Source organism: Stegostoma tigrinum, chromosome 35, assembly GCF_030684315.1.
Source record: "Stegostoma tigrinum isolate sSteTig4 chromosome 35, sSteTig4.hap1, whole genome shotgun sequence".
Lineage (NCBI taxonomy): Eukaryota > Metazoa > Chordata > Chondrichthyes > Orectolobiformes > Stegostomatidae > Stegostoma > Stegostoma tigrinum.
The window spans coordinates 13,232,979-13,246,257 of NC_081388.1; the positions used below are offsets into that span (position 1 = coordinate 13,232,979).

At 47.4% G+C, this 13,279-nt stretch overlaps 1 protein-coding gene across 4 annotated transcripts in view; it reads left to right on the forward strand.

The window, feature by feature from the left end:
- camsap3 (calmodulin regulated spectrin-associated protein family, member 3) overlaps positions 1-13,279 on the forward strand; it is a 196,673-nt gene that overhangs the window by 61,483 nt on the left and 121,911 nt on the right. The gene's annotated exons all lie outside the window — the stretch shown is intronic.

Sequence of the window (13,279 nt, forward strand, 5' to 3'; positions counted from 1 at the left end):
GGGTCACAGTGTTGTGAGGAGCAGCCGGATCTCGGGTGCCTGATGGGATTGGGGATGTTAATTCTCTCCAGGGCAATGTGCATCATTTGTGCCAGTGTTCAGGATGTGTTGTGTCTCTTGGACGGTTTGGAATGGAAGATTTTTTCATTTGCGCGAACAAACGATTTGTGTTCTCGAGTGGGGAAGGGGGAGAGAATAAGCTCGATGTCCGAGGGAATGGATCCACCTTTGGGCGGGCTAGTGGGATAGACTGGAGAGGGCAGACTGTTGGAGTGGGTGACCGTGCCAGCTCTCCATTTTGTTTGGTTGGGCCAATAGACTCGAAGCCAGTGGGCTGTGTTTGATTTAGTTGGTGTGGCCACAGTGGGCCAGTCTCGAGGCTGTACTGTGAAAGCATATCCATGAACCGGTCAAAGCGCCGTTGATTCCGGATTAGGGAAAACTGTCGGAATGTGCCGAGAGAATGTTCAACTAAATCTTTCTGATTTGCGAGGATTAGTAACTTTGAGCCATTAACTACTACTTTCCAAGCACGAGAAAAGAATAAATGTGGGAATGGAGAGACTCGCTCCAATGCATTGAATAGAATGGAGGCAATTTTTCCTGTTTCAGCTTGTTGTGTATTAATTGTGTAGAAGACTTTTTGTTTGACACCAGCGTTCAGCTAAATAAGTCAGTGCCGATGGTACAAGGTCCATAAACAGCTGATGCTTGTCATTGGGGAGTTATGACCGAACCTGTACATTTTGGTTCCTTTATCGCCATGGCATTGCAGCAGAGACACCAGGAGCCTGATCAAAAGCAACAGGGTTAGAGAATCTTGAATCAAAAGATTCAGACTTAGGTTTTATTGGCAAGTACAGGGATACAGGAGTACAGTGAGAAGTTTAGTGTCACCATTCACAAAGCCATCTTGGGTACCAGGTTAACAAGGTGTAGAGCTGGGTGAACACAACAGGCAAAGCATTTGAAGGGTCCAGGTCCAAAACGTCAGCTTTCCTTCTCCTCTGCTGCTTGGCCTGCTCTGTTCATCCAGCTCCACGCCTTGTTATCTCAGATTCTCCTCTCCAGTATCTGCAGTTCCTACTATCTCTGAAACTATTTTAATCCCACTGTGAAGCCTCTTCTAAGGATACCTACCTTGAAGAAGTTACGCTTCTCCCTCCAGAGCATTTCTGAAGAAGGATCTAGGCCCAAAACATCAGCCTTCCTGCTCCTCTGCTGCTTTGCCTACTGTATTCATCCAGCTCCACACCTTGTTATCTCAGCTACAAGCTGCCTGGGTTACAAAATCTTTGGTTAAAAAGTGGAAAACTCGAGAAATAAGTTTTAAAAATTCTTTTCAGTATAAAGTAATGAATAAGACTGTTCCAAATTACAAAAGGAGGGAATCTGGAGGGAACCTTGCATTTATATTGCACCTTTAGTGACCTTTTAGATGTTCAGAAGTCCTTCACAGTCCAGGAAACAATTCCTGCAATGTCAGAAGCGCAGAAATGAATTTATATAGCACCCTCACCTTAGCAGCAATGTGATACTGAGTCAATAATATGCCCTTGAATGTTGGTTTTGGGATAAACATCAACCAGAACTCCAGGGCTAACAGCCCTGCTTGTTCTACATCAATCCACAGGAGTTTTTTCATCTGGCAGAGGGTCGGGTGGGTGGGGTGGGGGGGGGGGGCGGAGTGGGTGGTGTTGGTGGAAGTGGCCCATATCCCTCCAAACCTTCGCTAATCATCTACTTATCCTTTTTAAACACTGTAACTGTGTAACAGCACCACTTTCTCTAGTAGCTCATGCCACTTGTGAGCCACTGTCAAAAAAAGCAAGTTGCCCCTTGTGACTTTTTTAAAAAAACTTGCTTCTGTCACCTTAAAAATACGCTCCATGGTTTTTTGAATGCCCCTCCACCCGAGGGAAAAGGCCTTTGCTATTCACCTTATCCACACCCCTCGTGATTTTACAAACCTCTGTAAGGTCACCCCTCAGCCTCCTATGCGCCAGTGGGGGGGGAAAAAATCCCAGTCCACTTTTATATCTCTGGCCATTATCAGAACTAGCTCTGTGCAAACGGGCTGCTGTGTTTACTCAAGATAGTTTTCTAATTTACCTGCTCAGGGATGTTATTACCCACCTCTGGAGCAGTAGGACTTGAACCTGGGCCTCTTGGCTCAGTGGTAGGGACACTATTAGTGTGCTACAGGAGCCCTAACCATGTTTATTTTATTCTGCAGCACTTAATTGGCTGCAAGATATTTTGTGACATTTGGTGTTTGTGTAAGTTGCTATATGAATGCAAGTTTTTGACTCTCTCTAACTTATGAGTCATACAGTACAGAGATAGACCCTTCAGTCCAACCAGCCCATGCCGAACATAATCCCAAACTAAACTAGCCCCGCCTGCCTGCTTGTGGCCCGTATCCCTCCAAACCTTTCCTATTCATGTACTTAGCCTTATGGTTTAGGGGCATATTTGATATTTGTTTGGGGTTTGGAGACTTGATGTATCCATCTGGTGCTCTGGCCATATTTCTCTCTCTCGTTCAATTATCAAACTCTTAGTTGTCACTTTTCCTTCAAATCATAATAGATGTTATCGTTGATTCTCAAAAAGAAAGCTCACCTGGAATAGCTGCAAACGAAGATTTAAATTTTATCCAACAGATGAAAAATTTAATGGAGCTTTTAATTCTGAACTCCAGAGCATTGCAGCTTTAAGAAGCATTGCCAAATCATCATTTGAAGGAAAAACAACAGTTAGTAGTTACAATTTCAGCCACCAACTTGCTAACTTGTGGGACGAGTTATTCGAAGGTCAGGAAGTGGGGGTTGTCTTATTTTTGGCACTGGAACTGTTCTGCTGGAGTCAGCAATAAAGCAAGCAGCGGGGGACCCATAATGATGTGGCACACAGTAATTAAACAAGTGTTGCCTGACTGATATTCTCCCCCCCCCCGCCCCAACCAACAAAACCCATTGTTCAAAGTCACCAGAATGGATTTAACAATTTTTAAACAAAAAAAAGCAGTATCTTAAGAAGAAGAGTGGATGGAAAACTTTCATTTATGTAGCATCTTTCACAGCCTCAGGATGCCTCCTCCACACCCCAGACTGAGTGAGATGTCACCCACAGTGCCCAGCATTCTAAAACTACAAAAGATTTTTTGAGGCACACTCCGTCAGAGTTTTGTCAAGCTTTTGACTTACCCTCCTTTCTTATTGGGTTTAGTTTAGGTGGGTCTGTTCCTCGTCGAAGTAAGTGTAGAGTGTGGTTCGACATCAAAAGTAAACATGGCTCCATATGTTTGTAGCACAACTTTCCCTGCCTGTTATCTTCTCTCCCCACCACCCCCCCCCCCCCCCACATCAGGAATATCACTCTTGCAGTGCTGACAGCTCCACTGTATCTTCTGTCTTGCTGCCAAGCCTCCATTAACCTAATTGGCAGATGGCATTGCTGTTAGGAATTGTCTGCCTGGCAACCAGGGCGAGGGTGCCAGCTCTGCCAAAGTGGTTGGGCGTTGATTATTTTTACGGATGACTACCTTCTCACCAACTCCACTGTATTTTCAAACTGACTGATTAGTTAAAATCTTCAAAGGAAGAAAACATGATGCAATGGTTGGGAGGGCTGGGAGGGCAATCAATGCAATTCTTTGAGTTTTTTTGCTTACTTTGATTGGTCAGAGCACTGAATATCAAAGTTGGGATGTCTTGTTGCAGCTGTACAAGACATTGGTGAGGCCTCTCCTGGAGTACTATGTACAGTCCTGGTTGCCCTATTATAGAAAGGATATTATTAAGCCAGAAAGAGTTCAGAAAAGATTAACTAGGATACTATCTGGACTGAAAGATACAAGTTATAAGGAGAAGTTGGAATAGACTGGGACTTTGTTTTTTGGCTGGAGTGTGGGAGACTGAGGGGTAATCTTAGTCTATAAAATTCTGACAAGTTTCGATAAGATAGATAGCCAACAGCTTTTCCTCAGGGTAGGGGAGTCCAAAATTAGAGGGGCATAGGTTTAAAGTGAGAGGGGCAAGATTTAAAATGGACCTGAGGGGTAACTTTTTCACGCAGAGGGTAGTTGGTGTATGGAATGAGTTGCTAAAAATAGAGGTGGAAGCGAGTGCAATTTTGGCGTTAAAGAAAAATTTGGGCCGGGACATGGACCAAATAGGATTGGATTAATTGTGAAAACTGGATAGCAAAGACAAGTTGGGCTGAAGGGCTGTTTCCATGATGGAAACCTCTATGACCCTATCTATGGGTGAAGCGGTGAGAGAGCTGTTTGCCACAACATGAGGCCTGGGAGGAGCGAGGGGTGTTTCTTATTGAAACCTCTGGGAAGATGTCCCATTGGCTTGGCACACAAGGAGTTGCTCGTTCTGAGAGCCAGTGGTGTTGTGGTAATGTTACTGGACTGGTAAGCTAGGACTGCAGGCTTTTTCTGGAGGTAATCGGTTCAAATCCCAACAAAGCAAGTGGGGAAGTTGGATTTTTTTCTAAATTAAATTCAAAGGGTGGCATAATGGTGAACTCCTAACCATTGTGTTAAGCTGTGTGATTCATTAATGTCCTTACCTGGCCCAAATTACTTGTGACCTGCTATAGGAAGGATATCATTCAATTGGAGAGGGTTCAGAAAAGAATTACCTGGGTGTTACCAGGACTGGAGAGTTGGAGTTAGAAGGATAGGCTGGGGCAATTTTCCCTGGAACGTCACAGGCTGAGGGGGGGTGGCCTTTTATAGAGGTTTGTAAAAGCATGAGGGGCATGGACAAGGTGAATAGCCAAGGTCTTTTACCCAGGGGAGGTGGAGTCCAAAACTGGAGGGGCATAGGTTTAAGCTGAGCAGGGAAAAGGGCAGTGCATTTATGGAACGAGGTAGTGGTTAGAGGTGGATACAGATACTGCCTTTAAAAGACACATTGTCAGGTACATGGATAAGAATGGTTTCTAGGAATATGGGACTAGTTAAGCTTGGGAAATCGGGTTGGTGTGGATGAGTTGGGCCAAAGGATTACTGTACTGTATGACCCCAGACCCACAGTGATATGATTGGGCAATAAACGCTGGCCCAGCCAACGGTGCCCACATTCCCTGAGTGAGTTTTACAAGAATCTGGGGAACTGGTGCAGACCTGATGGCCTCAATGGCTGCCTCCTGTGCTGTACTCGTTTGAAAACTGAGCAAGGTTCTTGCAGCTCATCTCCTGGACACTTGGTAAGATCTGGCCACATCGTAGCAAAAAGGATGTGAGGTTTGGGAAGCTAACTCTGTGGATCCGATGCAGGCAAACTGTTCTCTGGCAATCACGCGTCCAGAGCTGGATGGGGATTGAGGAAGCCGGCCTGGAGGGTTGGAATGGAATGTGGAGGGAAGGTTTTTCAAAAAAAAACTGGTCTGGGGACGATATTAAATTCTGCACCGTAGAGTATGGGCAGCCACTTAAGGTCAGCTGTGATGAGCGGATAGATCGTTTCGCTTTTGTGTACTTCAAATCCTTTAGAATGGAGGTTGTGGAGTGGCTCAATGGTTAGCACTGCTACCTCACAGCGTCGGGGACCTGGGTTCGATTCCACGCTCAGACGACTGTGCAAATGCCACACAGACATTCTCCCTGTGTCTGCGTGGGTCTCCCCCAACAGACCAAAAGTGTGAAGGGTCGGGTGGATTGGCCATATTGAATTATCCCTTAGTGCCCAGGGATGTGTGGGTTAGGGTGGATGAACCATGCTAAATTACTCATAGTGCCTGGAGATGCATAGGTTAGATGGGTTAGCCATGGGAAATGCAGGGTTATGGGGTACGGTAAGGGGAGTGGGTCTGGGTGGGATGCCCTTTTGAGGGCTGGTGCAGACTCTGGTCTGAATGGCCTCTGTCGGCACTATAGGGATTCTATGGTTTTCATAAACCATCGACATTGAATTAAGAAAACACAGTCTAAGTGCTTGAAGGATTTAAATGCTGTCGTCCTAAATGTCACAGTCCCAGGTCTGAGCTCTGGGTACCCTTTTTTTGAACAGTTCCCACAGTGATGGCAGGATCTGTTTGCTCAGCTCCTGTTTCAGATTTCCCAAGTACGTTTAAACAGCTCAATGAAGACTGATGAGAAAGCCCTTTGCTTACATCCTTGGTGGTGTGCGCCGTCAATGTGAGCCAGCTTCAGACTGTCCCACGTCCTTATCTAAAGGTGCTTCGGCATAGCTTCGCTCACCTCTGCACCCCTCCCCCTACAGGCGGTACGTTGTCTAGGTGGGGCCCACCCCTGTGGGGATGAGCGCCTGGGTCTGTGGCCTGGACAGCAACTCCTGTCGGCACCTCTCCGTGCTCTCCCGGCACTGGTCTTCCACACGTCTGAAATTTTACACCTCCAACCTTTGGCTGTGCCGTCAGCTGCCAATCTCCCTGCACGGCAGCCCCTGAGGATGCTGTGCTGCGTTCCAAGGTGCTATCCAAATGCACCTCGATGCTGTCTGCCGAGCTTTTAGTGATGGCCGTTGGGAAGGAGAGTGACTGATCCAGGGTCTTACTTGGGAACGGGATCCTGCCTGTGCTTTTCTGCCTTGCCTTTTCTGGAACAGGGTTTCCATTCTGATTTCTTTCCCTCTACCCTGGCTGGGAATCGAATCTGCTTTGTGTGGTTCGGCCCTGTTCCCCAGCTCCCAGGGAAGGGTCTCTGGGAGAAATGGTGTGTGTAGGATATGAGAAATTAGCATGAAGTCTATAATCACTGCCTCCCTCCCCCGCCCGAGTTAAATGATTGGTTTTCCATGGTGAGAATGTGGGTCTCACAGTCTGTCTTCCCAGAATATTTCTTCAATGCAACATCATTTACACTGGCAAGACATTACCAGCACTGTGCTGATGTCACTTTGTGTCTCTGGGGTTGACGATGTTGAATTTCTCTGGCCTTGAGTGTTGGGAATTGAAACCCTTTGCATTTATGTAGCGCCTTTGGACCATTGAATGCCCCCAGGGCGCTTTTCGGAGGTACCTCAGTGGTGTGTTTGGTGTGGGGAAACGTGACAGCCTGTTGGAGCACAGCAAGATCCCACAAAAGGCTGTGTGTTAACAACCCGATAATCTGCTTTGTGGTTTCTTTTCTGTTGTAAATGTAGATGAATACCAGCCATCGCAACAGAGAGGGCTCCCTCAGGAAAGGTTGGCATGGGATCCTCTTTGTTGTGGGTGGGTGGATGGTACTGGAGTTAAATGTCCCATTTTTGTAAGGTGACCACCTCTAGCTCCCTCACTGCCCTTCCTGCCTGGCTCGGAGTGGGGAGAGACAGAGAGAGCACGCCGTGGATGCTGTCTGCCCTGCTGTGGTTTCCAGCATTTGTTATTTTCAGTTCAGATCCCAGCATCTGCAGTAATTTGCTCCAGCAATTTCTTTTTATTTGTTTCAGAAAGTGAATTCACTTTGGTGTGAGGGTTGCATCGTACAAAGGGTGTGAGTGCATTGTGATTCAAATGATGCAATCACCTCTGAGTTCACTTCTCGACATTGTCGGCTTTTAACGACTTGGTCACCTCCCAAAATGCTTACCGCTGTTTGCACTGCACGGCAGCAAGACTGGTTTTTACATAGCACCCTTTCTGCGGCCAGTGAATGGATTATTTCCCCATTGCAGATGCCACGACAAAGCAGCCAGTCTGCACACGGCAGGATTGCTCTCGCAGGATAGCAAGGGCATGCTGTTAATCTAGAGTGCTGACTGTGGGTCATTGAGTGACCTCCCCTGCTGCTGGTACAATGGTGCTGTGGAATGTTCTCGTCACCATCAGAACAAGCACACTTGGCCTCAGCTGGGATGTCATGCTGAGGTTGTCCTGGATGTTGGTGAGGTGTCTTCCAACTGTATCCAGTCCTGATCTCCTTTGTCATAGGAAGGATATGGGTGACGTGGTGGCTCAGTGGTTAGCACTGCTGCCTCACAGCCCCAGGGACCCGGGTTCAATTCCAACCTGGGGTGACTGGGAGAATGTGAAAACATAGTGTTTGTGAGGGTTTCCTCCGGGTGCTCTGGTTTCCTCCCACAGCCCAAGGATGTGCAGGTTAGGGTGGATCGGCTATGTTAAAATGCCCACCGTGTCCAGGGATGTTTAGGTTTGGTGGTTTAGACATAGGAAACTCAGGGGTAGGGGAATGGGTCTGTGTGCGATGCTCTTCACAGGGGCAATGCGGACTTGTGGAGCTGAATGGCCTGTTTCCATACTGTAGGGATTCTATGATTACTAAACTGCAGAGGGTTCAGAAAAGATTCACCAGGATGTTGCTGGGAATGGAGGGTTGGAGTTATGCAGATAGGCTGGGGACCTTGGTCCGCCGAGGCGTAGCAGGTTGAGGGGGCGATATTATAGATGCTTATAAAATCATGAGGTGTATAATAAGGTGAATGGCAGGTGTCTTCCCCCAGGGTTTGCGGGGGGTGGGAGGTTTAGCGTTGGGACACCAAGTTGAAGTTCTCCCAGAACATTGGTGAGTCCAATGTCCAGTTCTGGCCACCCAGTTATAGGAAGGATTTATAAGCTGGAGAGGGTTCAGAAGAGATTTACTGGGATGTTGCCAGGCATGGGAGGTTTGAGTTGTAAAGGAAGGCTGGGACTTTTTTCACTGGAATGTCGGAGGTTGAGAGGTGACCTGATACAAGGTGATAAAATGAGGGCTATGGGCAGTGTTAGTGGTGCTGTCTTTTCCCTAGGCTGGGGAACTTTCCGACTAAGGGACATATTTTGAAGGTGAGAGAAGAAAGGGCAACGTTTTTTATTTAGAGTGCAGTTTGTGTGGAATGAACTGCTCAAGGAAGTGGTGGGTGTGAGTACAGTTACACTGTTTAAAAGACATTTGGATAAATTCATGACTAGGAAAGGTTTGGAGGGATAGGGGCCAGGAGCGGGCACAGTTTAGTTTGGGATCACGGTCAGCATGAACTGGTTGGACCAAAGGGTTTGCTTCTGTACTGTATGCCCCTTGGAGGTAGCAACTTTTCAACACTGTCACACTCTGTCTCAGTACTTCAATGAAGTGTCTGTGTGGTTTGAATTCTGGACTGGGCCAGTTAAACATCACAAACCTCCCAGGCGAATGTTTCAAATAATAGACATTTTAAGCTGAATCCCGGAGCTGAGTGTTTGAGCTGTTTGGGTGCTAAGAACTGAGTGGAATTGAACCAGTTTTCTAGATGCCAGACCTTGCCAAAATAAACCGAATCATACACCGGATCTTCATCTGAACCTTTCTTTCGCAAAGGGGCTCGTTGTAGCTAGGTGTTTTCTGACTTACTGCAGGCTGTTTCCAGTCTGCTGTGGAACAAGAGATTTTATTCAAACCTGGACCCCGCAGAGATCAGTTCCCTTGTTGCAACCCACAAACATGCCCCTGTGAAATTTGGCAAATCCCTCACTTTGCTGACTGACTGGTCAACTGCCCGATTTCATGTTCCGTCTGTGAGGAGAGGTTTAATCTCAGAATCAGCACATTATAAATGTGATAGGAATGTCTCCCTTCCATGCTTATTTCTCAAGTTCTGGTCCTGGTGGAGAGGAATGATTCCTAGAGTTAGAATTCGGTTTTATTGTCACGTGTGCTCAAGTACAGGAGTACAGTGAAAAGTTTGCAATGTTGCTATTCCTGATGCCATTTTGGGTACAAAATATGAGGCGCAATGTAGAAAACTTAAGAAATGCATTGAAAATGCAACATTGCAGTCATCTTGCAGCGTTGAGCCATGTAGGGCATGCACTGGCTCACTGCGAGGCCCCCCCCCCCCACCAGACACCTTTTTGGGCTCACTCCCTCACTCTCCTGTTCTGTCTCTCTGGCCTTGCTCTTTCCACAAATGGTAAGAAGATTAAAGTAAAGCAAGGAAAGCTGTGAGGGAAGAAAAAAGGGAAGAGCAGATGAGCTAAAATAAATATAGATGTTGGTAGCACAAACACATTTTGTCGAAGCTTTTCATCTGGACCATTCTGAAGGACTTTTTATACTGTTCATTGGGGTGTGGGTATCGCTGCCTGGGTGATTGTTTATTGTCAATGTCCTTGAGCTGAGTGGCTTGCAAGGGGCAGCTAAGAGTTAAGCAGATTGCAGTGGGTCTGGAGTCACATGTAGGCCAGACTAGGTCAGGATGGCAGTTTCCTTCCCTTACGGCCATTAATGAACCAGATGAGTTTATCCAGTACTTTTCACCGGGATTAGATATCTCAACAGACTTTTCAGAAATGGTCTATTAGTTGTGACAACAGTTAGGTTGAAAATACATCAGCCATTTTCTGCACAGCAAGCTCCCACGAATGGCATGGCGCTGGTAATGGATTAGTTGGCAATGATTTATTGGCCGGAGGACCAGGGATAGTGCCCCTGCCACCCTGCAGAAGAGTGCCATGGGCTCCTTTTGCACCCACAGCTGGGCCCCTCAGTGAAATGGCTGAGCAGAAAGATGGCGCCTCTGATATAGCAGCATTTCCCCAGGCCTGCGGTTTGAGCCTAATGCTCAAGCCTCAGATTGGGAGAACGTTGATTCAAGATGAAAGTACTCAGCCAGACCCGGCTCACATGCTGCAGTCCAGCTGATGGGATCCAGTGTTTTCTTTCTTGGCTGAGGTCAGGAGCAACAGCGTCTTATGAAGGAGGTCAGCATGACAGCCTCTTCACTGGAGAGCATCTCCACTGGGAGTTGGTTTTCCTCTGACTGAGTGCCCGATGCTGCCAACGGTGCCAGCTGCCATTGTTTAGCTGGAGCTTGCATGTGGTTCCCCTGCTAGAGTTGTGGGTGGGAGCCACGCTCCCAGCCCAAGACAGAGCAGTGCGGCTTCACACCTCACTTGACCACTGGATCAAGGCTCTTATAGAATCCTTAGTGTGGAAGCAGGCCGTTCAGCCCATCGAGTTCACACCAACCCTCCGAGCATCCACTCGGAGTCACTCTCCTTACCCTATCCCTGTGGCTTTGCATTTCCCATGGCTAACCCAACCAGCCTGCGTATCCCTGGACACTATGGAGCAATTTAACCTGCGCACCTTTGGTCTGCGGGACGAAACCGAAGCAAGCCCGTGCAGACACCGGGAGAATGTACAAACTCGGTGCAGACAGTCGCCCGTGGGCAGAATTGAACCAGGTACCTTGGCTGTGAGAGTCAGACTGAGCCAAAATGCACTGGGCTCATGCCAGTTACCAGATTGCCCATCGTTTTAATGACTTTGTGCACTGGGCCTCCTAACGATTAACGTGACAACAGATACCATATCCATGTGGGGAGGGGGGTGGGGTATGTTGATGGAGTAGCTCAGTTGGTTGGACAGCAGGTTTGTGATGCAAACAGTGTGGGATCTGTTCCTTGAAGGTGTCTTGAATCTCTCTTACACGCTCACTCATCTGTCTGTCTCTCTCCAGTAGAGCATCTTTATATTTATTGAAAGCGTTGTTTTTGTTCAACATTATATTCCATGTGCAGCACTGACATTTCGGATGGTTTGAAATTGGTTCTTGTTATTAAAACGTACTGGTTCCTTGTGAGGTAAACTCTAACGTAGCCTCCCCCATAGTGGCACGGCCCTAGTGTCGGAGGATTGAAGATTTCATATTTTTAAACAGGAATGCAAGAGCCTCGATGTAAAAAGATGCGCCATTATCGCTCAAAAAGCGATGAATCCTTGGCACATGGAAGGTTGCTGTGAGCCTGCTTTACGAGACGACTGTAAAATCACTGCAACCTCCATCTGCTCCCACCATCTGTGTGATGCCTCTTAAAGCAGGAGCAGCACCGTTTAACCTGATGCTGGTGAGGTGGGGGTGCTAAGCGACATGTTACCGCATGGTGAGGTTTGGGCTGGTGTTTCTCATCTGCAGTTGGGCCTGATAGGGGTGCATTATGGCAATGCCATCAGTGTGCCTTGGTGTTAGCGTGGTACTGACAGATTCTGGCACAAAAATGAGCTGCTTGGCACCTCCCCAGCCTGGCATTGGTGACGTGGGGTGGTGTGTGGAAAGAGGGGTGTGGTGGGGAAAGATGTAAATTGTTGAATTTTTTTTTGCCAGGAGTAGACCCAGTGATGTTTGTTTGGTAACTTTTTTTTATTTCCCTGTGCAACATCTGAGTTCCAAGAGGGGACTGAATGCATGCTGGCAGTCATCGGAACAATGTTACTGCTTTGCAGTGGTCTATCAGGATATGAAATCTCACGGAGCATATTCCTAAACAGAAAGCTCTAAAGAGGCAAACCTTTGCAGTTCACTCCACTGAGATCTTCCTTGCAGAAGCCATTGGGCAGCTGTAGCTCCAAGCCATGGTTTGAGCTCTCCTATTTCATTTGCATTCATTACAATAGCAGTTTGCATTTGCATAGCACCTTTTTAAAGCTAGAAAACCGTCCTGAGGTGCCTTCATAGGAAAATTGATCCAGCCAAATTTAACATGGGGACATTTTGGGGTGGCACCACGCTGCAGCTTCACAGCGTTGGGGACCCTGGTTAGGGTTCCACCCTCGGGGCAACTGTTGATGTGGAATTCGCACCTTCTCTCCATGTCCACGTGGGATTCCTCTGGGTGCTCCAGTTTCCTCCCGTAGTCCAAGGTGCGCAGGCTAGGTGGATTGGCCATGGGAAGTGCAGGGTTACAGGGATAGAGTAGGGGATCAGGTCTGGATGTGATGGGCTGAATGGCCTGCTCCCACACCGTAGGGGTTCAGTGATTCTCAGAGGGAAACCGTTGACGTTTCATCTTCACCTTTAAGTGAAAATACTGCCGATGCCGGAAATCAGAAATGGAAGCAGAGTGCTGGAGAAACTCATCAGGTCTGGCAACATCTGTGGAGAGAGAATCAGAGTTAACAATTCCTGTCCCGTGTGACTCCTCTTTGTAACTCAACTTCCGAAGAAGATTTACATGGACTCAACTCTGTTTCTCTCTCCATGGATGGTGCCAGACCTGATGAGTTTCTCCAGCACTTTTCTTCTGTGATTGTTTGGCTAAATTCAAATTCCGTCTGGCCAAGAAACCGATTAGAGGAACTTCTCTTGTGCCTTTGTCTCTGTTTTTGAAAGCATGTATGGGACTGGGTGTAACAAAAACTTCGCGCAGTTCGACAGGACTTCAGTGAGTCTACCCCTGGAATCCTGTCACCAGTTTTTGGTTCCAGTCCCTGAGAAAAGGTGACCTTCAGAGGGGATAGTAAGAACTGCAGATGCTGGAGTCCGAGATAACACTGTGGAGCTGGAGGAACACAGCAGGCCAGACAGCATCAGAAGAGCAGGAAAGCTGACGTTTCAGATTG